The sequence below is a fragment of the Macrotis lagotis genome, chromosome X (assembly GCF_037893015.1).
Source record: "Macrotis lagotis isolate mMagLag1 chromosome X, bilby.v1.9.chrom.fasta, whole genome shotgun sequence".
Classification (NCBI taxonomy): Eukaryota; Metazoa; Chordata; class Mammalia; order Peramelemorphia; family Peramelidae; genus Macrotis; species Macrotis lagotis.
Window position 1 is genome coordinate 533,595,358 of NC_133666.1, and position 25,512 is coordinate 533,620,869.

At 36.8% G+C, this 25,512-nt stretch overlaps 1 protein-coding gene across 2 annotated transcripts in view; it reads left to right on the plus strand.

Moving 5' to 3' along the window:
• DUSP22 (dual specificity phosphatase 22) overlaps positions 1-25,512 on the plus strand; it is an 82,771-nt gene that overhangs the window by 33,562 nt on the left and 23,697 nt on the right. The window lies entirely within an intron of this gene.

A 25,512-nucleotide genomic window follows, 5' to 3' on the forward strand; every position in this document is an offset into this window, starting at 1 on the left:
GCAGAAGCTGTTACTGTACTTCAAGTGTATCAGGGTAAACAGGGTGTGTCTGCCTGTTGATGTACACTAATTCCAAAAACATTTTCAAGTTTAAACTGATGGATGGTTTGAGCTGTTAGTCCGGAGTAAAATCTATTTCTGTAAATTTGCGTTGACCAATTAACTTACAGATGATAGCCACAAAACCAATTTTTTTTAAAGGTGTGTATGTTTTTCTTTTTTTTAGGGTGGGGTGCTGGAGGGTGGGGGACCAGGAAAGCTTGCTCTGAGAGACTACTGCTTTAACCTGTTTTCATTGAAATTCAAATGTGGCAGGAGGTTGTAGCTTTTGCCTATAATTTCTCCTGTTTTTCTTAGGTACGGCATCTGTCAGTTTCAGTAAGCAAGAAGAATGTCATAAAGTTTATCTGAATATAGGGTAATAACTGATGGATCTTTAATACTCTATATAAATTCAGTCATTTTCATTCCTATCAGACTCTTTATGACTCCACTTGGGGTTTTCTTGGGAAAGATACTGCAGTAGTTCGTCATTTCTTTCTCCAGTTTGTTTTACAGATAAGGAAACTGAGGCAAATGGGGTTAAGTGACTTGCCCAGGTAGTAAGTATGAGGTTAAAATTTGAACTTAGAAATTTCTGACTCCAAGTCTGGTGTTTTATCCTGCTTTCCACCTACCTGTTTTTTGTATAGCTGGGGATTTAATATATGAAGTGCTATTTAGATTATATAGTAGATAGAGCATCAGACTGGGATTTAAGTTCAAATATAGCCTTAGACACTAGCTATGTGATGTGGGCAAGTCACATGCTGTCTGTCTTAGTTTCCTCATTTGTAAAATGGGGGAAATAATAGTACCTCTTCCCCAGGGTTGTTGTGAGGATCAAAGAATATAATATTTGCAAAGCGGTTTTGCTAACCTTTAATTGCTCCTTAAACATCTGTGTTAACAAAGAGATTATAAAGTATGCTAAGGTTTCTAAGTGAATTAGAACTGGAAATGATTGTACTCTCTATTGGTTATAGAATCAAGCTCTCAGTTCTCCTTTACCAAGTAGATGAACTAGGGAAATCACTTTAGTTTTCTGTAGGAGGTTTGTGCAGGTCAGTGATATCAAATTCATAAATCATGCACATGTTGACTTAGAAAGCCATATATTAACATTATCTATGTTCTGTTAGGTTTCATTTATTTTGTTAAATATTTTCTAATTAGCAAATCTGGTTCTCAAGTCACTGGGACTAGTCACTGGTTTGACACCTTTGGTCTAGGTGACCTCTAGTTTCTTCCATCTCTAAATCAGTGAATCTGCATCTTCCTATATCAAAGCTTTGCTTTGAAATCAGACACTGGATTTAATTGCAGTGCTATTTCTGAGGACATTTCATCCCTGTCTCCCACAATTCCTTTGCCAAGACATGCTTTTCTCTCTCTTTTTTAAAAAATATAGTTTAAACTTTACTGATAAACTGAGAGAGAGTCATTGAAAGTAATTGACATTACCAAAGGTAATCTTACCTATGGGCTTTATGAAGAATGAACTGAAGGTAGATTCCAGATAGGTGATAATGTTGTCCTTGTAATGCTCTCTGATGGCAGAGGAAATGAAGTTTTTGTTTGCTGAGAATAGTTCATTAGCAGAAGGGTAGCCAAGATTATATTCTGTTTAATTTATTTGCATTGAGTAGTCTTTAAATTCACAGAATGAGATATGAGATTTTCATTTTGATAAATATCAGAAAGATCTCAAAAATTGGCCATTCCTTATGATACTTAAAAGCGTAGATCAGACTATATGACTGTTTTCTGTAACTTTGCAGTATTAAATGATATTTAGACCTTAAATTAAGAATCATGGAATCTTTGAGATGCAGAGAAAATCATCTAGTCTATTATAAAAGGCAATATGGTGAATATAATGGGGAAAGGACCAGATCTGAAGTCAGAGCTGGTTATGAATCTCTGCTCTCTTTAGTTGTGTGACTTTGGACAAATAGCTTTACTTCTTGGAGCTTCAATATTTTTATATGCAAAATGGGAATAATATGCTTGTATTACCTGCTAAAATTGTGTGGAGAAAATCATTTTGTAAATCTTAAAGCATTATATAAGTTGGAGTTATTATTAGCCTCACCCTCTCTTTTTTTTTTAAATAATGGAAGAATCCAAGGTCATAGCTGATTTAGTGACATTACTAGGCTTAGAATTCAAATCAGAAAACAATGGGCAAACTATTTTCCCTATCCTAACATTTATTTCCCTGCCCCCATTTTCATTAATATGATTCATAAAGATATGTCTTAAAGAAAAGAGTTCTGAGTTTATATTGCTGTTTATTTCCTTCTGGGCAAGCTAGGTGATACAGTGAATAGAGCACTGGCCTTGGATTCAGAACAGGACTTCAGATCTGGTCTTAGACACTTGCCACTTATTAGCTATATGACCTTGGGCAAGTCACTTAACCCTGACTGCCCTGCATCTAGGGCTGTCTCCGGTAGTACTGATTCATATCTGGACCCTGGATCTAGATGGCTCTGAAGGATAAAGTAAGGCTGGTGACTTAGCACAGCATTCCCCTCACTCAAATACAATTCATGTGCTTGCCATGTTATCACCTCCTGATGTCAAGGTCTTCTTCAAAAAATGAAGAGTAAACATTATTTCTCCCCTCCGTTTGAATAGTCTTACAAAATCCTGCCATCTTATATGAAAACTATTATTATTAAGCATTTATAAAATATTGAATATTTATCAAAGGTTCTCTGATGATTTTGTATTAGGAAATTTAGTTTTATTTTAGAAGTAGGGAAGCCAGGGAAAAGAAGTTATATGGTGGTCTATTGGAAGCATTTTGTTGACTCTGGCATTGCCAAACAGTACCCAGTCCTGCATCCAGGGCCACTTCAGTGGTCCCTTGTACTCTTTTTCTGGCTAATTGACCATTCCTCTTACTGTCTGGTTGGTGATATCTCCTGATACTGCTACTATTGCCACTGCCTCGAAGTCCTACAGCTGGTACTCTGGGTCAGCCTCAGATCCACAGTCATGAACCTCTCCTTCTGACCTTCCAAGTTGTCTTGAACTGGGCACATGTTTCATCTCAACCTTTGTGGACTATGCTGCTCCAGAATACAAGCTGTTTGGAGAGCAATCCTCCTCCAAAGTTGGAGAGTTCAGCTTGAATGTCCCCTCTCCTTCACCATCTTGTCTCCACCTTAAGACTATTGGAGTAGAGTTGTTTAGCATTTCCTTGGCTCTAAGTTCTTTTCTTACTTTAATGAACCATATAATTAATACTCCAATCAATACTCCAAATCATTGTTCTGGCTTAGGTTTCAAGCTTAGTTGCAAAGGTTCAGGAGCAGGGAATGAGTTAAAAGAGAGGCTCAGACCCAGTAGGGACATGATATCTACCTAGACTGCCTTTTTAAAGACCATGGGGTATGGAACTAGAGCTTCTTGTTCTTGTAGGTTTGTAAAGATGTTCCTGAACCTTGGTGGAGATGCATAGTATAGGGAACAAACTGAGAAGATGGACTTTACTTTCCTTGGGTATCTTATGTTCTTTGAAGCAAGTATAGTATACAGATTACCAACCAACCTGATCAGTTGACTAGGAGGATAGATGACCAGAGATGGAAAAGAGAGAGAGAACTAGAACCATCTTGCCCAAAGTAGGCATTTGTTTTTTCATTTATTTTTCTAACTACATGTAGCAGAAGTTTTCAACAATCATTTGGTTTTACAACAGAAAACAGTGTAATATAGGCTCTACATTTATAACTGTGTTAAACATAGATCCATATTAATCATGTTGTGAAAGAGGAATCACATCTAAAAAGAAGGAAAAAAATTAGAAAACATGGCAAAGTTCATAAGGACTTTTTTTTTTAATTGAAGATCATAAACTTAAAAGTTGAAGATAGTAAATTCCAGAGGTCCCTTTCTTGGATATGGATAGTATTCTCCCTCACAAGTCTTTTTAGTATTGTCTTTGATTATTGTACAGTAGACATTTCTGAAATTCCTCTTTTAGAAAATTGAATTGATTATTTTCAGAATCCTCTAGTTCAGTATAGCCCGGTGTCTTCATGATTCTGTTGTCCCTGGGCCAATCTGGATATCACAGCCCACACAAAAGCATTGAACACCATTTATTAAACAGATATTTGAATGCTTATAATATGTTGCTGAGAATGCAAAGATGAGGTTCCTAGGTTCAGAATAGGAGGGCCTAAATTAGGGTTGTCACATCTTTTGCCTTAAGAGATGAATCAGTCTATTTGGATAGAATTTAATAGGCATAAATTTTAAGTGGGATTTGTCAGCACATGCTTTGTAGAATGATATTATCTGATTTCACTTTTATATCCATTGCCTATATAACTGAAATGACATTTTTCAATTTGTTGAATTAACTCCTAAACCTATCTTCAAGGAATAATAGTACTATGACATGCCCAGGATAGTAGAGACAGGTCTAGGTTTACCTTTGGGATAAGGGATATCTGAATATCCTTGTTTTTTAAAAGCCTTTCCTATTAATTGACATGCATTGATTGAGTCCTTATTCTGAGCCCAGAATTACTAGGTATGCTACAGGTTATACATAAGGATATATCTCCAGGGCCCTACTCTTATGGGACTTATAAACTTGAAGACTTTACAAATTAAACTTAAAAAGTTAAAGAAATTTAGAACTGATTTTTAGTGATTTCCATCATCAGCTTCCCATAACAGTGCTGGCTAGGATCATTATTTTTTCAACAACCTGAAACAAAAATGTATCTGAATATATAGAGTGATTTGGAATAACTTCATTGCATTTTGGGATGCAATTTGGGAAGACTTTCATTGCCTCTTTGATGGACCAGTGTTCAATTATATATTGTTAGTAGAATTAGACCCAGTATTTTTTTTTCTCTTCCTGATTTTTAAAAATTTTTTTAAGAAAGATTTTATTTATTTTGAATTTTACAATTTTTCCCCCATTCTTGCTTCCCTCCCCCCACCCCCCACAGAAGTCATTCTGTTAGTCTTTACATTGGTTCCATGTTATACATTGATCTCAATTGAATGTGATGACAGATCCTTAAGGAAGAAAAATAAAGTATGAAATAGTAAAATTACATAATAATATAATGCCCCCCCCAATTTGACGGTAATAGGCTTTGGTCTTTGTTCAAAGTCCATAATTCTTTCACTGGATGCAGATGGTATTCTCCATTGCAGATAGCTTAAAATTGTCCCTGGTTGTTGTACTGAAGGGATGAGCAAGTCCATCAAGGTTGATGATCACTGCCATGTTGCTGTTAGGATGTACAATGTTTTTCTGGTTCTCCTCATCTCACTCAGCATAGTTCGTGCAAGTCTTTCCAGGCTTCCCTGAAATCCTGTCCCTCCTGGTTTCTAATAGAATAATAGTGTTCCATGACATACATTTATCACAGTTTGTTAAGCCATTCCCCAAATGAAGGACATTCACTTAATTTCCAATTTTTTGCCACCACAAACAGAGCTGCTATAAATATTTTTGTTCAAGAGATGTTTTTACCCTTTTTCATAATCTGAAGGGGGTATAGACCCAGTAGTGGTATTGCTAGTAAACCCAGTATTTTTAACAGAAAGGATATTATAAATATTGCTTTCCCACATGAATCTATCTTTATGAAGTCATAAAAATATGTAACCTTCCTTGTCATTAGCTTCTTTAGGGGTAAAAATGAGAGAATTGCATTTGGACCCCTATATTTCTATCTATCTCTAAATCAACAATCCTGTGATCCTACCTAGAATTGTAGAGTGAATATTTATTTAATAGTTTTTTGAAATTCAAATTTATTGCTTTACATTATGAGGATCATATTTTTTATTTTGTATTTGTTTTAAAAAATTTGATTTAAAGAATTGTAGGGTGAAATAGTGGGAATATCAGAGAAAATCAATTTATTTTAGTAGACTGAGCTAATGGGAGCTATGACTTAATAAGAAGCCCCCTCAAAAAAGTTTTATACATTTCCAGTGTCACCCAAGATTCTCTAACAGTATATTGGGGGTGGGGAGCTAAATTGCACACTTGAAAAAAGTTACATAGAAAAATGATACAGAATTGGAAGGAACTTGGAGAGCTTCTGAGTCAGGGATTTTTAGGTTGTTTTTTTTTATAAATATCATATGCTTTTTTGGCAATCCGGTGTTGATTATTTTCTCCAGATAATGTTTTTCAATGTATAAAATAGGATAACAAAGGAAATTAATTCTTGAAATATAGTTATAAAAAATACACAGACACACACATATATTTGTATATGTGAATATCTATCTATAAAATATAAAAACAAAAAAGCTAATGGATCCCATGAGTCCATATACTCATTTTACAGTTGAGAAAACAGCCCTGAAAAGGTAAAAAGACTTCTCCAGGATCATAGGCTCTTCCTGAATCCTAGTTCTAGGTTTTTCCCACTCTTTTGTCTATCTTCTGATCTGCTTGTTATTTAGGGTACCTGACATACTTTGATTTCAGTAGGAATATTTGATCTGCATGTTTTGGCTACCAAAAAAATAATCATTATTCTAGAAGTTTTCTTTTCTAAGGAAATTTTCCTTTTTTAAGTAGAAAGTTTAAGGGAAGATGTGTTGTTCAGATATTTTTAAGTTGTTTCCGACACTTTGTTGACTCTTTGGGGTTTTCTTGGCAGAAATACTGGAGTGGTTTGCCATTTCTCTTTTTAGCTCATTTTATAGATGAGAAACTGGAATAAACAGGGTTAAGTGACTTTTCCAGGGTCATATAGTAAGTGTCTAAGGCAAGTTTTGAACTCATGAGGTGAGTGTTCCTGACTCCAGGCCCAGTACTCTGTTTTTGTTGCCACCTAGCTGCCCCAAGGAGATAGAATGAGTCAAAGTTATTCCTGTAGAACTATCTTACCAGTTTTCAGCCATAGTTAGTACATTCATTTGGATGTTTCTCAGTCATAAAGCTATATAGGGCTAGTTCTGGGGCAGAAGCAACCTAGGTCTTTTTTTTTTAATTTTTGATTCTGAATTTGAAACTTTGTTTTTTAGGGAAGCTCCTCCCAGGTCACCTTTGAATCTTTAGTCAAGAGAATTTTCTTTGGAGGGTAGAACTTTGGCAATGAAGAAATGTTGTTTTTTAAAACATTTTATTTAAGGCAATGGAGTCAAGGTCATACAGCTAGAGAGTTATTAAGTATCTGAGGTTGGATTTGAACTCAGGTCCTCCTCACTCCAGGGCTGGTGCTCTATCCACTGTGCCACCTAGCTGTCCCTGACAATGAAGAAATGTTTGTCAAAACTGTATCAGACTGATGGATATGGGAGGAGGGGAAGTGGGAGGGGGAGATAGAGAGAGAGAATGAGAGAGAAAGAAGGAAGGAATCTTTTGCCTGAGGGTTGAGGGAGGAGAAGGCTTTGTGAAAGAGATGACAAATGAATCATACTTTGGAGGAACAGTCCCAAATAGGGTAAAGTTCTGTGGACTCCATCCTAGTCATGGGGGAACAGCATTAATTAAAGATTTAATTGAAAGATACAGAGACAGAAGAGAGCAAGACAAGAATGATAGCCAAGGACTGACTAAAATATAGATTATGTGAAGGGACTCAGCTGAAAAGATAGCTGAGTGCCAGATTGAGGAGAACCTTGAATGCCAGGATTGGAAATTTATACTTTATCCTAATAAGCAATGAGGAAGCACTGATTATTTTTCAATAGAGAAATGATGTGATGACAACAGCCCATTAGGATAATAACCAGATAACTTGGAAGGGCAGCATTTTAATTTCAAGACTTATTTCAGACCCTGTACTATAGAGTTGCTTGCCACTGATATTTCTTATTTTGAACATGCTGAATGATATTTGTCTTATGTAGAGTGAACAGGTGTGAACTTGGTACTATTTCGGTCATGAACTATCTCTTATCACTGGGTTGGGGAATAGTCATTCCTTCTTACCAAAGTAGTTGCTTTTTTGAGTCAAAACTCCACTGTTGAACATGTGGAGTATCATCTGTTGTTTGTTGGTGCAGAAGAAATAATATTGGGTCTCTGCCAGTAAAGGATTGTTACCTCCCTCCCCCATATGTCTTTCTAATGTAAATTTTTCAAAGTATGTTTCATTTTTCATTCTTTGTCTTTTAACAGAGCACCTGCAGGAAGCTGAGATATTTACTTTTTGACATAATTTTTTTTAAGTATCCTTATTCCCTGTGCAGTGAGTGCTAAAGTAGCCATTAAAATGTTAATTTCCATACTTTGGGTTTTTTGCCTCCATAGATAACATACCCCTATGCAAACTAATGTACTGAGTGTATGTCTGATTTTGTGAGACTCTGGGCCTAGCTCTGACGTTTTCTTTCAAAAAATAATGACTTCTAAATTTTGTAGCAGGAAGAATTAAGCTTAAATAAAAATGAGATAATTTTGACAGTGTCTGTTCTTGAAGATACCAAAAATAGTTTTTTTTTTCTCTCTCTCACTTGGCAGAAATGATGACATGACCAAAGAATTGAACTTGTAAGATGCAGGAATCATTAGATCATTTAGAGAGAGATGGAAGGGCCCTCAAAAGTGAAGGAATCTTAACATCTTAGTTTTATAGATGAGAAAACAGGACAGAGATTAGGTGCCTTTGCTTAAGGTCATAATTTGAATTTATTTCCCCTTGATTTTTTTTCTTTTTTAGGCTTTTGCAAGGCAATGGGATTAAGTGGCTTGTCCAAGGCCACACAGCTAAGTAATCATTAAGTGTCTGAGGTCAGATTTGGACTCAGGTACTCCTGACTCCAGGGCTGGTGCTCTATCCACTGCTCCACCTAGCTGCCCTTCCTTTGATTTTAAAGTCAGTGCTTTTTCCAAAATCAATCAGAATTCCCACCCTCCCAAAAGGTCATTAATTGCATCACTGAACAGTCCTGGGGGGTTGTGGAAAGAACAATTGCTTCAGAGCAGTCAGAAGACCTGAATTCAAATCCCATCTCAGACGATCACCACCTGCCAGACCTTGGATAAGGAATTTAATTTCTCTGTGCCTTCTTATCTGTAAATGTACTTTTTTTTAAACTGGCATCCTTCTCTATGTCTTTAAATATGCTCAAATCTCTTCCTTGATCCTTTGACTCCAAGTTACAAGGCTATCTACTCCCTTTTACTGCCAAACTTTAGGAGTAATCTACATTCTTTGTCTACACTTTGACTACACTCTTTAACCCTTTGCAATGTTATCTGACTTTCTCCAAGTCGACATCAGAAATACTTTTTTTTCCCCAAAAATGCTATTAATGACCTTATCATCTAAAACAGTTTTAGTTTTTGCCTTCATTAATCTCCCTGCAGCATTTGACTTTTTAAAAAAATAATCTTACTTTCTTTTACTTTCACGACAATATTCTTGCTCCTTAATTTTTTCTGTTCCTTAAGCAGTCAATAAAACTCCTAATACTGTTTTTGTCCCTCTCTTCTCTATAATATTTGCTTTGCTGATTCCTATGCTTCCATTATCATCCCTATGCAAATGAGTTCTAAGTCTGACTCTCCAGCCCAGATCTTTCCCCAGAGCTCCAACATTACATATCTCTCCTTGTCAAGATCTAGATAATGGACTTGACAGCATCTCAAAATCAATATACTCATAACTGAACTCATCTCTTGCTCTTTCTCTCCTTTTCTCTCTTCCAAGTTCCTTCTTCTTTTGGTATCAGCATTCTTCTAAACTTCAGAATCATTTATGACTCTTCCCTCTCATTCCTCACATCTGGTCAGTTTAGATCTATAAGCATTGATTAAATGTCTCCTATGAGGTGCTGTATTAGACTCTGAAGGATATTTGTCCATCCATCTATCCATCCATCCCTCTATCCATCTGGCTAACTATTCCTTCTCTGTGCTCTTGCCTTGTCTTTTCTCTATAATTCATTTCTCAAACTGCTGTTCAAGGAATCTTGCTAATGCAGTCACTCTGATCGCATTGTTGACTCTTTTCCACAATCTTCATTGTCTCCCAAGGGCCTTCCAAATAAAAAATAAATCTCATAGTATAGCATTCAAAGTCTCCCATAACCTGATTGAAGTTTTCTGATATTATTCCCCTTCAAATATTGTATTTCAGAAATAAAGATATGGAATTTATCTTCTCTGTGCTTCAGTTTTTTTATCTGTATTTTTTTTAAATCTGGCGTCTGTCTCTGTGTCTTTAAATATGCTCAGGTCTCCTCCATCCTAAAAAACAAAGAGACAAAACTCTCTTTCTTGACCCTTTGGCTCTTCAAGCTACAATGCTATCTTCTTCCTTTTACTGCCAAACATCTAGGAGGAGTAATCTATATTCTTTGTCTTCTGGTACCCCATTCTGTTTCACCTCCTGTGTATCCTTGTTCATCATATTGGCCTCTTGCTTGCCATGGACTCTTCATCTTTTCCTATATCCATTTTTCAATTTCTTCCCTTCTTTCAAAACTTTGTTCAGGTGTCATGTCCATGAAACTCTCCCAGATTCCTCCCAGTTGAGTCAGAGAACTCTGTGTTTTGAAATTTCTAATTAACTTTTTCAGAGCTTTTTCCTTCCTGCCTAACAAATTCTGCATTGTGTCCAAATTTATTCAATTGTAACTTCCTTGAAGGCAGATTCTAGTGTCTTTACCACATAATAAATATTGGATTGAATTTGTTATTCTGTTGAATTGTTTAATATATAATACAGTTAATGGAGAACCAATGAAGGTTATGGAAAAGAATCATAATCAGAGTGACTGTAGTAACAAGATTACTTGAACATCAGTGAAAGAGATGGATTGTAGAGAGAAGACATAATGCAACAGTATTCCTGGACCTCATTTATAGTGAGCATTTAAGCAGTGTTTGTTGAATCAAGGGGTTCTTGTGTGTGACTTCTTAACCAGGAGACTGCTAGCTTAAAAAAAACTGATAACCATTTTGATGTAATCCAATTCCTTTGTAATACTTTGTATAATATTTTATGCATCTAAGAACATTATTCAGAAAAGGGTTTCATAAACTTCACCAGACTATCGAAGGGGGGTCCATGACACAAAAGAATAAGAATTCTGGGATTGGAGGAATAGACCCTCTCCATCCCTCTCCAAAGTAGAACATGGACAAAAATTACATAAAAGGAAAAGGCATAGATTGCCAACTAGTAAATTCTTTATTCAAATGACTCCAAGAGGAATTGTTGAGTCATTGTGTTGCTGAATTGTTTGGACAGAAGAATAGCATTCTAAAGAGGTCTTGAGAGTTCCAATTTTCAGAGATGCTAGAGGAATCATTAAGGCAAAAGTAAAGGGTTTGCATTTTATGGGTGTGCAAAATGCCTGTGGCTTTTGCTGTTCTGTGGCTTGGTGAGGTTCACAGCCCTCAAAAAGCTGAACCTACAGTCTGAACTCTATTGCATCTCCAGTGCCATCTCTGCCCTAAAGACAAAAGGCTTGCAGTAACTTTGATGTGTGTAGGTAACTTTATTTGAAGCCAGCTGAGATTCGAATAGAAATGACTCAAATGGAAATGTTGATAGCAGGTATCGGAAACCGTCTAGTCGTAAGTTGTATCTGAGTTTCTTGTATTCAGGGAGTCAAGTGCATGGAAAGGTTTCCTGTATCTGGCTTCCTAAGCTGGTAAAGAGTAATCTCACATTGAGCTGGAGCTCCTTAGTGCTTTCAGAGAACTAGAAGATGCTTTGACTAGGGCTTAGGTAGGTTTACATTCAAGTTGTTCTAGGAGGCTAACCCTGTTCCTGAAAAGCTTTCTCTTTAAATCACTAATGAAAGAACTAAAGTTAGTTTATTTTTTGTATTGCTTTAGAGAGTTTGTGATTTCTCAGTCCTTTCCCTCTCCTATATTTATCTCTTCCCCTATGATTCTCATTGAAACTATTCCTTGACGCTTTTATTGTATTTAAAAGACAGATGGGATATAGGTAAGAAACAGGGAAATAAAAGTGAATAGTGCACCAACAGCATGATTTCATCAATGAACTCAACCTGGATAAGCCTTAGTGAGGGGATGAGTCTGATCGGAGCAGTGGATAGTACTTTGCAGGAATCATGGGAAAAGAAGGTGATTCAGTAGGAGGGGGACCAGGTTTTATTCTTCTCTTCTTACCTGAATTAAGGGGGCATGAACTCTGTGACCTCTAAAGGGTCTGACCACCTCCATTCTAATTGAGTAGTTGGTAAGTGCTTGGAACACATCCTGCTTTTGTTTCCTTATATATTCTAATGTAGGTATGCTTTTTGTATGCTTTTTCTGTCTGCTACTGAACTCTCAGACTTCTGTCAGTCTTGTGCATTGGGCAGGGATAATATCCTTGTGGCTGGATAACTCTTTAAGCATTGGAGTAGCTCTGGCAGTCAGCAACCAGTGTCTCTCTGAGTGAGGGTCTGTGTTAGAAGTGGATAGAAGTAGTGTTTCAAAAGCTGTAACCCCTGGCCCAATCTGAAGGCACTCTAGGAAAATCACCAAGGAGAGTTCCCATTTGACTCCTGTCTAGGTTTCCCCAAATGTAGTCCTAACCCCTGTTGAAGCATTCTAGGTAGCAATGTCTGTGACTCGAACAGCCTTTCTTTTACACCTCCTTGTGTGAAGGCAAGACCTATGTTTGGAAAAAGGAATTTTCTCTATCCTTTCAGTTATCACCATAGCAGGAGCAAATGTGTCAGCATTCATCAGAAGAGTGGGCACTGCCAGTTATTTAATGGCAACTTTCAGATGAGGAAGGTCTTAAATGAGGGCTGAAAGTATGGTCTGACAAAACCTTAGTTTCCTTAAGACCACTACACCCTCCATGATCCCTGATTTGGAGCTTTTTCTTTAAGGACCATCATGTGAACATTATCCATGTTTCCCAAGTCCAAGGAGAAACAGTAAGGTGATCAGAGATCCCAGAAACCTAGATGAAGAAGTCAATAATTCATATATCCAGCATTATATCGAGGCAGTGGGATTGAATTTAAAGAACCCTGGATTTTGATGTCCAGAGGCTTGAGTTTTAGTTCCGGATCTGACTTTGGTACCTCTGGTGAAGTACAGAATTATAGAATTTAAGATTTGGAAGAGATCGTAGTAACTGACTTATCTAACCCAAACACAAAGGAACCCCCCTCCCCACGCACTCATAATTTACTTGGAAAATGGCTTTTTATCTTCCGATTGAAAAGTTTCAGGAAAGGGGGGGTTCATCCCCTTTTGAGGCAGCCCATTCTACTTTTGTAGAGTTTGAGAAGTTTTCCCTGATGGCAAACTTGAATTTGACCTCTTTTCCACCTCCTGCTTCTGGTTCTGCTCTCAGAGCAAGTGGTAATCCTTTCTTCATACATGATAACTAACTCTTCAGACACTTGAAGGTATTTCTCTTGTCCCCTCTGAACTTACTCTTTTCCAGTTCCTATGTGACATGGGTTCAAGGCCCTTTACCCTACTGTTGTTTTCTAGATACTCTTCAGTTCTTTGATGTTCTCATAAAACTGTGGCAACTATAAAAGAAAATAGTGCTTTAAATGGACTTTCATTTCACTTGTTTTCTTTTTTCTTCTATAAAGGAGGATGGGGAGGGGGCAGATGATTTTTACTGTCCCTGTTAGATAAAACAAACTTTGCCCTCATTTTGCAGGAATGAAAAATCAAGTATATAGGAGAGGGTGTTTTGTTCAGAGTGTCTGGATTTTTTAACCTAGGTCTCTTGACTTCTGAGGTAGGAAACTATTTAATCAGATAGTCTTCAAATCATTAAGGTTTCTTATTTTTTTCATGTATTTCTACATGGTGCAGCATTATTTGGAGGTCTGGAGAGTGTAACATGGGTACAAGTTAACTTTTATCTCCCACGTATTTTTTTTTCAAGGAACAAAGAATGAAAAGAGAAAAGATTTGGAAAGGACTTTAATTCAAATCCTACACCTGCATTTGCCACCTAATATGATATTGGGCAACTCAAAGTTTCCTCATCTGTAAAATGATCCCTAAGGTTTCTTCTGTTCAGGCATTGTTTTAGTCATGTTAGACTCTTTTTGACCTCTTTTGTGGTTTTCTTGACAGAGGTATTAGAGCAATTTGCCATTTCATTCTCCAGATCATTTTATGGAGGAGGAAACTGAGGCAGATAGGGTTAAGTGGCTTGCCCAGGGTCACACAGCTAAGTTAGTGTCTGATATCAGATTTGAACTCATGAAGAAGAGTCTTCCTGACTCCAGGCCTGGCATTCTATCCATTGTGACACCTTTTTTTTTTTTTTTTTTTGCAAGGCAAATGGACTTAAGTGGTTTTCCCAAGGCCACACAGCTAGGTAATTATTAACTCAGGTACTCCTGGATCCAAGGCCGGTGCTCTATCCACTGTACCATCTAGCTGCCCCCACTGTGACACCTTCTAACTCTAAATAAATGATCCTGTGATTTCTGCCCACCATACCCTGGAATTTCTGTACAGTCCTTCACTAGAGAGGATTTTGCATTTAAATAGCTTGACTACACTACTGACATTCAGTAAGATTTTCTTGTAGAAGCAATATACTGGGGAAAAAATTATCTCTGTTAAACACAAGTTGCTTCCCATCTAGATCTAGGCTGTCATTTTCTCCCTAAAATACCTCCCTTTTGGCTCCCTGCCCTCTTAAATTTTTTTTTTGGTAGAGTCATAGCGTCCTGAATCCTCAAGCAGAGCTTTTCCTGAGCTCTGAGATTGTGATAGAGGTTTCAACCAAGGTAGTCGGGGGCTTCCTCCTGCACTGTGGTAGAAGAGGATGCAGCTGTAGAAAACAGAAATAGTTATGTCAGAGTTCTTTAAATGGGTCCATCTGTCTGCAGAGAAGTGGGTGTAGGAGAACATTGTATGAGCTGGTGTTTCTTAAAAGGACCATTTTGAAGCCTAGGATTTGTTAGTCATCAGGAGACTTTGGACTTTTCGTCTCTATTGTCCCAGGGAGTCTTCAGAGAAAAAATATCCATTATTATGCATGTGATTGAGTTTTGGGAATAAAATAAGCTTTATCTGTCATAATCCATATTGGCAGACATCTTTGACACAAAGTCACTTCCCCTTATTTAGACTTCTTTCAATTTACATAGCTCCCCTAGGGCCATTACATTTCTTTTTCTCTGAACACATTGCATTGTCCAAGTTTTCATCTTTGGGAGAAGGGTAATGGTGCCTTGACCCGGCAGTCAGTGCTTTCCACAGTCTAACTACCTTTCCAATTTTCCTTGATTCATTTAACATTTTATCCAAATTTGCTGCACTCCTTTCTCAATCCATTCTTTCTGCTTCTGTTGTTGAATCATCATTCAGCTGTATCTGACTCGTTGTTATTTCATGGACCATACATACCATGCCAGTACTGTCTATGGGATTTCTCTTTCTTTCTTTCCTTCTCTCTTTTTTTTTGTTTTTTGTTTTTTTTGCAAGGCAAACGGGGTTAAGTGGCTTGCCCAAGGCCACACAGCTAGGTAATTATTAAGTGTCTGAGCCTGGATTTGAACCCAGGTACTCCTGACTCCAGGGCCAGTGCTTTATCCACTGCGCCACCTAGCTGCCCCCCATGGGATTTCTTGACAAAGATTTTGGAGTGGTCTGCCATTTCCTTCTCCAGCTCATTCTATCTACATCTAGCATGTGTCTGAGGTTGGATTTGAACTCAGGTCTTTCTGACTCTAGCCCTAGGGTTCTATCCAGTACACCCTGCCTCCTTTTGCCTCTGTACATACTCATAAGTTTTCTCCATATATAGTTCTCCCTGTTGAAATCTCTCTTCCTTCAAAGTTCAGCTCAGATGCCACCTTCTCCATGAAGTCTTTAAGTTTCTTGATTACAAAGATCAATGTCTTTTATTAAATCTGATAATTCTTTTGAAAGCATTCTGGAGACCAAGGTTTTTTTTTTGCATTCTTCAACTGGCTAGAAGTCAGTGGCTTTTACATGAATGATACTCAAAAATTGGGAGTGATTACAAAGAACATTTATGCCAGTTGAAAGCAAGGGATGGAGTATTGAATGGGGAGAAGAAAATTATTAGTTGTTGAGGAACAAATTCCAAAATGTGTATACCTCAGGAAAGGGATTAGAAAGTCAAGGACCATGGGGCAGTTAGGTGACACAGTGGATAGAGAAATGGCCCTGGAGTCAGGAGGACCTGAGTTCAAATATGGCATCAGACACTTAATAATTACCTAGCTGTGTGACCTTGGGCAAGTCACTTTAACCTCATTGCCTTGCAAAAAACCCAAAAAGTCAAGGACCTAAACATTGATCCTCTACAAAGTAGATTGTAGCTCCAAATGTGTCAAGCAGAGAAAGTCCAATATCCCCCTGGCTTTTGCCTTGTGAATCCCTTCCCTTTTGAAGACCTGAATTTCATTTAGCGGATAGGAAAGGTTAATAATGAGAACTATAATGGAATGAACAAGGCTGTCCATCTCACTGCAAAGTGGCCTCATGTCCGTGTCTGCATTTTAAAAGGAATTGAATTATCTACTAAAGAAGAGAGGGTGACTGATGATAATTACCCTTCTTCAAGAAACTGCGGTTCAAGAGAAAGAGAGCCTGGGACTGACCAGGTTCTTTTTCCACTGACTCACTGGGGGATCTTATGTAAATGATCAACGGTTATCACACCCATCCCGATTTTGTAGTTAGTGTGGAGTCTGGTAAGGATTGTATATGAAATGTTCTTCCCCACAATTCTCAGTAGAAAGGTCTCACATACTAGCACATTATTTCATCAAGCTGTCTCTTTTACTTTCCTATGAGAATGTATTTGTTGTTAAGAGTGTGAGAATGTAAATTGTGAGAAATAAATTAGGATTTTTGTAATCTTTGTTAAAAAGTAGTATCACTTTTCTCTGCACCTAAAAAGGCACCGATTGTGTGTGAGTAATATAAATGCGTTTTCTCCTGTTGTAACTTGGAGATTCCTATCCAGGAAGGAACAAAGTGAAATATTAAACTAGTTCTTTATGAGACTTGCCATCTGAGTGCTCCAAGGTCATAGCAGTCCCTTAAGTGACTCAGTATTGTTGCCTGCTGCCATCTGCACTTTCTTTTTCCATTCTTAATTGCTATCTGGTCTTGCCATTATGTTTTATATAATCTATGAAAGCCTACAGAGATTCAAGATTGGGACATTTTTATAGAGTAGTTTGTTGACCATGATCTAAACTTATTCATCTTGTATTCTTTCCAGGTAATACTTGGAATTGCTGGGGGTAACATTTTGGGGACTCTGAAAAATTAAGTCCCTTCCTTCCTTTCCCCCATTTCCTTCATCTCTATTTAGATATAAAGAGAGGATGGTAGCTATAATAACTTCCAAGAAGTAATAGATTCACAGCTTTTTTTTCTTTCAGTTATGTCTGGGGATATTGGAGTGGTTTGCCATTGTTTTCTACAGCTCATTTTACAGATGAGAAAAATGAGATAAAATAGGGTGAAATGACTTGCCCAGGGTCACATAGCTACTAAGTTTCTGAGGCCAGATTTTAAACTTAGGAAGATGACTCTTTGTGACTCCAGGTTTGGTACTGTATCCCCTCATTGAACCGCCTAGCTGCCCTTTCAGCTCATGGGATCATAGAAAGTATGTGCGCCTTAAAGGGTCATATTTTATTTCATAGAATGAGGAACCCGAGACCCAGAGAGGTAGTGGCTTTGAGCGGCTTACCAAAGGTCAAAAGAAATAATAAGTTTCCAACCTGGAACTGGAACCCTTAACCTACAAACTTGAGTGATGCTATCCCTGTAACATATATTTGAGAATCTCTTCTGCCAGTAAGATGAGACTTAAGATCAGAAAAGATTCCTGGATGGGGTGTTGTGGGGCATCTTGATTTGGTTCTTGGTCCCCTCACTGCTTTTTGAGGGTTTTTTTTGCTTTCCTATAAGAATCCCATTTCATCTCAAGCAGTTTTCTTTCTTCTGTGTGCTCAACAGAACTCTTGAAATAATTCTGTAAAATCAGCCAAATTGGTCTTATTGTTGAAAACCTGGCCCTATTTTCATGAGTCATTAATATATCCGCACTGCAATCCAGAAACTTAACTGAAAGGGCAGTATGGATGGAAGAGTTTTCGGTTATGTTTCTCTGGTTGACATCCTCCACTGATTCTAATGACTCTTCACCAACTTGATGAAACTCTGGGTGCTGATTGCTCCTACTTTTGGTTTTTTCATTGAAATACCCTAAACAAAAATAAGTCCTTGAACCCTCATCTGTTGGTGTGACAAGTAAAATACACATCAGTTTTTGAGTAACCTGAAAGAAGCCTACAGGTGTTGGAGGTTTAGAATTTGCATTTGGTCTTAAAATTCAAGCCAGAGGGGCTGAATCTTCTCCCACCGACACTCCTGCCCCTCCCCCCATGGAGTACACACATATTTCTTGGAAGTCGTTATTGGCAATGTTTCAGAAATTTAACAAATATTGAAAGAATTGATGTCACATGTCTGCCTTTTAAATAAAGAAAATCTTCCATCTGAGAACTAGATTTTAAAGGTGGTGTCTTGCAAAATTGAACAATTCTTTTTATTTTCATACAATGATTCTTGAAAGAGGGAGAGTTAAAATGGTATAGAATTTGTGGTGATGCTTTCCCTTGAATATGGAGGCATTGTAGTCTTCATTTCCTCATCTGAAAAAAATGGAGATGATAATATATTACCTATCTCATGGAATTGGTAAAAAATAAAATATTATATTAAACAATAATTAAAAATAATTATTGCTGTTACCCTCAATGTAATGATTCCAAATTCTGTCCACATTGGTAGATCCACCTTTTTGTTTGTTGGGTTTCTTTTTTGTATTATCCTGTTTCTTTTACTTAAAGGAAACTCAATACTAAAAATTTGAATTCTTAGAGCAAATAAATTGAGGTGAGGGGAGGTTTCTTTAACTTGTAGGAAAGCTCACTTAAGGTTTTTGTGAAACAGTGAACCTTCATGGTGATTTCTAATTTGGTTCAATTTATAAAACTTTTTTAAAAACATTTTATGTTGGGGTGGCTAGGTGGAGCAGTGGGTAGAGCACCGGCCCTGGAGTCTGGAGTACCTGAGTTCAAATACTGCCTCAGACACTTAATAATTACTTAACTGTGTTGCCTTGGGCAAGCCACTTAACCTTACCATTGCCTTGCAAAAAAACCAAACATATTTTATGTTGAAAATGCCTACAAGTATGTGTAACTTGAGGTACAGTTATAATGAAATGAGGTATCCAAATGCTTCTAAATGTGGACACATCATTTGAAGCTGTTTAGAGCACAGTTCCTCAGGATTGTCCAGCTGGGCCTCTGATCATCTTTTTTCACTATTTCCACTCAGGTCTTTGATATTACTTACTTTTTGCTTGTTTGTTTGTTTCTTTCACTTATTCCTTTCTAACATAGGCTAAAGCTAGAGCTATTTCTGAAGTTTTTTGTTGTCATCCTAGGCTGTAATCTTAGAAGTTGTTCTTGTGAACCTCTGATATAGGAGAAAAGTAAGTTGAAGGAAATTTTTTTTCTTATTTTTTTTAGAAAAACCCTTCAACCTCTTGGAAAGACTTTTTCCTTGATGCAATCAATATTTTCAAAACTCCTTTACTTTCAGTGATATTACAGAGAGTTAAGGATGGTAGATTTTAGAAATTGTACTTGAAACAAGCGAGAGTTAGATTTCTTGACTGTCTTGAAATCAGGATACTTGCCCTGGTTTTTCAGGCTCTCACTGAATGGTTTTAAGTGTAGCTCTTAGTTTCAGGGCCAGAGAAAAGAAGAAATTTAAGTTTTGGTGGTTACTATGTTTGTTGAAACAGAAAACTGAAAAATATTAGAATTTTGAAAATACTGACTTACAAATTTCTTCAATAGCTTTTCGAGAAGACTTTACTGTAATTCACTTTCCACTATTTTCTCTCTTAATGTATGAATTTTGCTGCCCTCCAAACCTGACTCAGAGCTGACCTACTCCAGAACAGCGTGACTGATATGACTTAGCAATTCTGGGTTTGATTATTTCTTAGTGAGATGGCTTGATTTGTATTGTCCCTTGATTATCAAATGGACTTTTCCCATTATCAAACTCTTTTATACCTGCTTCTCATCTCTACTCCCTCTTCCTTGAATTGTATAAAGCAAAGTGTTCTGCATTACCCTGAAACTCAAGAAAGCACTAGAAATGTTTCTAGTCTTGACTGTTGAAAGAAAGGAAATATCTGTAATATTTTATGTGTATGCCATCACAAGGCCATCACAGTTCCTTTTAGATTAGTCTGTGGTTGAGTGAACATGGAAAATCTGGAATCAACATTACTTAAATCAAGCCAAGAACATGCAAAAAATAGCAAAGGCAGGTAGTTTCTTTTAAAATAAAATTTTATTGATGTATTTTACTTTTATTTATCATATTTCCCAGTGCTTCCCTTCTTCCTTACTCATTTTGTTTCAAGGAAGAACTATCAGTGTGCTGGTGGTAGAAATCATGCAAAAATGATTGATTTTGAGGGTCCACCTCATACTTGTCAGATTGACTAAGATGATAAATGCTGGAAGAGATATGAGAAAGTAGGCATATTAATGTACTTTGATGGAACTGTGAATGCTTTAACCATTCTGGAAAGCAATTTGGAATGATACCCATAAAGCTATTAATTAAGGTTTACATATCCTTTGACCCAGTAATATTTCTAGAACTATATCCCAAAAAAGATCAAAGAAAGAGGAAAAAGGCCCATATTTACAATGATATTTATAGCAACTATCTTTTTAATAGTAAAGAACTGGAAACAGAGGATGCTCCTCAGTTGGAAAATGACTGAAAAAGTTAGGATATATGTCTATGATGGAATATGCTATAAAAATAATGAAGAGAATGGTTTCAGAAATAGTCTGAGACAATTTATATGAATTAATATAAAGTGGAGTAGAACCAAGTGAATAACCAACACAGCAACAGCAATATTATAGATAATCAATTTTGAAGACCTTTAGTAATAATGATTAGCACATTGATCTATCACAATTCCAAATAATTCATGATAAGATAGAGAACTGACAGGGTAGACTGAAGCAAATTTTCTTTTCTTTTCTTTTGGCAAAGTTGTGAGTTTTGTGTGTGTGTGTGGGGGGGGGATATGACTAATATGGATACTCATGTGTTTATAATAGTTTTTTAAATTTTTTTTACTTTTCAATAAGTAAGAGACCTGAATTTAGAATTGCAAAATAAAGGATAAAAGTTCTCTGTGCTTTAAAAAAAAGAAAAGAAAAAGAAAAAAATCATATGAGGTAATAAGCATCAATACTGTGTCCTAAACAGAAGGCTAACAATATACAGAGGGGTTTTTGTTTGCTTTTTCTTTTTAATTTCATTTCTATTCTTTTTCTATTTCTTATAAACAATTCATAGAATTATAGAATTATTAAATGATAGACTAGAAACAACCCTAAGTATATAGAATATCAGTTCTGGAGGATTTTGTTTTGTTTTTGTGGGGTTAAGTGATTGCCCAAGGTCACCCAGCTAGTAAATATTAAATATCCTGAGGCTGGATTTGAATTTAGGTCCTCCTGACTCCAGGGTTGGTGCTTTATCTATCCATTGTGCCACCTAGCTGCCTAGAGGATTTTTAAAGTATAAAAAAGTTTTCTCAATTATTGGTGATTATGAAGTTTTTGAATTGTACTAGAATTTATAAAAATTTTAATTTTCTGACTTTTAAGTGTTAACATTCAGCTCATAAATTGGTCATAGATTTTCTTTTAATTTGATTCTAGACAGGGTATGAATTGTAGGCACTGGATGCCAGCACTAAAAAAAATGGACCTTCAGGAGGACCTAGTAAATGAAAAATCTAATCTAAATTCCTGTTAATAAAAAAAAATCAGAAGTCACTCTCCTTTTTCCTCTATCTTGAAACTGAATTCTGTGTTTGTTCTTTTTAAATTAGCCATTAATGGGGCGGCTAGGTGGCATAGTGGATAAAGCACCAGCCCTGGAGTCAGGAGTACCTGGGTTTGAGTCTGGTCTCAGACACTTAATAATTACCTAGCTGTGTGGCCTTGGGCAAGCCACTTAACCCTGTTTGCCTTACAAAAAAAAACAACCTAAAAAAAATAAAAAATAAATTAGCCATTAACTCCTGGGTCCTAAATTTCAGAAATGAGTGATAACTATAGACTCTTTCATTCCCCTCTCCCCACCCCCAGTAATATACCAGGGTTGGGAGAAGCTAGGTGGTGAAGTGGATGATGCCTGGGGCCTGGGTTCAAGAGGACCTAAGTTCAAATCTGGCTTCAGATACTTGATTCTTGCTAGCTGTGTAACCTTGGGCACTTAACCTCATTGCCCACAAAACCAAAAATAAAAAATGACCCCAGGATTGGTATAACTTGGAGTCTTGATGGGATTGACTTTGGAAACCTCTGATAATGACTAAGCTGGGCTAAATGGTATTCTTAGGTCATTAGCAATGAATCAAGGCTGGGCAGTTTTGACTCCCCTCTCTTTTACATTTTGTTCCTATTAAACTTTGCTTATGGTGTGCAGGAAAGAAGGGGTCCCTAGAACATCTATTCTTTGCCTGATACTGAATGAATCTCATGTCTTCCATTTTGGCAGAGGGTATAGGTTTAAACTCCATCATTTTACCTTCCCCTAGATTGTCACTGAAAATATTATTAAGTTGTAAGGCTGTAGGTGCTATCTCACCTGCTGCTAACCTAATCTTGGTTATTGAGTTGGGATCAAACATGGGATATTCCCTGCATTAAGGCAAGATGCATTGAAAAAAGATTCAGAGAGAACTGAATCATATTTTTAAAAAAAGCCATTCCCTAGTTGACAAATGGTCAAAGTCAATTTACAGATGAGGAGATCAAAGCAATACATAGTCATATGAAAAATTGCTCTAAATCATTACTTATTAGAGAAATGCAAATTAAAGCTTCTCTGAGGTACCACTACACACCTCTCAGAATGGCCAATATGATCAGAAAGGATAATGATCATTGTTGGAAGGGTTGTGGGAAATCTGGGACACTAATACATTGCTGGTGGAGCTGTGAACTCATCCAACCTTTCTGGAGAGAAATTTGGAACTACGCCCAAAGGGCAACAAAAATGTGCATACCCTTTGATCCAGCAATACCACTACTGGGTCTATACCCTGAAGAGATGATGAAAAAGGGTAAAAACATCATATGTACTAAAATATTCATAGCAGCCCTGTTTGTGGTGGCAAAGAATTGGAAATCAAGTAAATGTCCTTCAGTTGGTGAATGGCTTAGCAAACTGTGGTATATGTATGTCATGGGACACTATTGTTCTATTAGAAACCAGGAGGGAAGGGATTTCAGGGAAGCCTGGAGGAATTTGCATGAATTGATGCTGAGTGAGATGAGCAGAACCAGAAAAACACTGTACACCCTAACAGCAACATGGGGGTGATGACCAACCTTGATGGACTTGCTCATTCCATCAGTGCAACAATCAGGGATAATTTTGGGCTGTCTGCAGTGGAGACTACCATCTGTGTCCAGATAAAGAACCGAGGAGTTTGAACAAAGTTCAAGAACTATTCCCTTTAATTTAGGAAAAAAACCCTGCTATCTTATTGTTTGATCTTGTTATCTCTTATACTTGATACTCTTATATATACTTATATACTTGATACTCTTATACTTCTTTAAGGATCTGATTTCTCTCTCATCACACTCAATGTACAACATGGAAACAATGTAAAGACTGACAAATTGCTTTCTGTGGGGGGGGTGGGGGAGGGAAGTAAGATGGGGAAAAATTGTAAAACTCAAAATAAATAAAATATTTAATTAAAAAAAAACAAAGAACCAAAAAAGACTCAGAACGTGTGGGATTCTTGTCCCAACTAGGCTGCTCACTATGGAATATAAACTTGTTGATAGTAGTTGATTTTTAAATCATTTGTTGATTTGTTTATTTGATTGATGGTTGATTATTAGCTATGTGATATTAGGCTTTCCTTCTCCAAGCTTTTGTTTTACTCAGCTATAAAATGGAGTGAAGATTGGATGAGATAATTTTTGAGAAAATACTTGTAAATTGTAAAACCTTGAACACATAAATGCAGGTGTCTTTTTCTCCCCCACCCCAACCCTCTTTCCTACTGAAAGTACCTAAGGGAAACTAGAGTCCTTACATATTCTTGTCACTTCACTGTGATGTTTTACAATGAATCCTCCTAATTATGATCCTTTGAGTAGTCCCTCCCCCCCCTCAGCTTTTCCTTCTTTTCCTCTCTACAAATTAAGGGAAGATTTTGGATTTCTTCAGGATTTGGTGAAGTTAGTTATAAAGATACTATTTATTGGATGTCTTTGGGCTTAACAAACTACTTGTGACATTTTGTACAAATGAATTGATTAGCGGGTGGCTAGGTGGATAAAGCACCAGCCCTGGAGTCAGGAGTACCTGGGTTCAAATTCCTTCTCAGACACTTAATAATTACCTAGCTGTGTGGCCTTGGGCAAGTCACTTAACCCCATTTGCCTCGAAAAAAAACCTAAAACAAACAAACAAATGAATTGATTAAACTGGTTTTCCCTATAGGATCTAGGGAGCAAGAGAAAAGTTAAGGGAGGGTAAATAATCTTTTCTAAGTATTGTTTATGGTATTTCATCATCTGAAAAATGGAGCTAATAATATATTACCTACCTCACAGAAATATTGTAAAGTAAAATAATGCTGAAAAATAATAATAATAATAATTATTATTATTATTATTATTATTAATTGTTACCCCCCAATAGAATCTAGATTCCAAATTCTGTCCATTTTGGTAACTGCTAGTTTTTTCAATAGAAATGATTTGTATCATCCTTCCTCCTAATAGGGAGGTAGGTGTTTGACCAAGAAGATATCTTATATTTACTTGAGTAATTTTTCCTTTTTTACTCAGAAAAATTAAATCTAATACAGAGACAGGAGAATAAATTACTTTTAATTAGAGTATTCCAGTTATCTTACCATTTGAGCTTATGGCAAGATACCTTTAATTGAGGCATTATAATGAAAACCAGATGAGGAAGGTATCATTGTTTGTATGCCTGCATGTTTCTGAGAGAGAAGAATGAAGAAAGAAAACAAATGTTTAAAAGGTAATGTTTTCATTCAGGATTTCCTTTCCTTTCAAGTTTCAGGTTTGTGGCTTTATTATTTTGAGTCTGGGAGAATGAGACTTGCTACTCTGACCCTAGCTCACTGCCTTGATATCACAGGGTAGAGTTGGAGATGCATTGGAATTTCAGACACATATTTCCTAGGAAACTAAACTTCATAAAATCCCTAGGGAAGTCTCTGTTGATAGCTGTTTGCTGTTGAAAAGCAGGAAATAATGTATGAGGAATGAAGATAGTGCAGGGAAAACAGTTTTTCTTGACTTTTCAAAATTGGGAAGAAGCGGACTAGAAGGAATATTCCAAGAAAAAATGTGGCAAGAATTCTTGAGGGGGCAGTATCTAAGGACTTAACT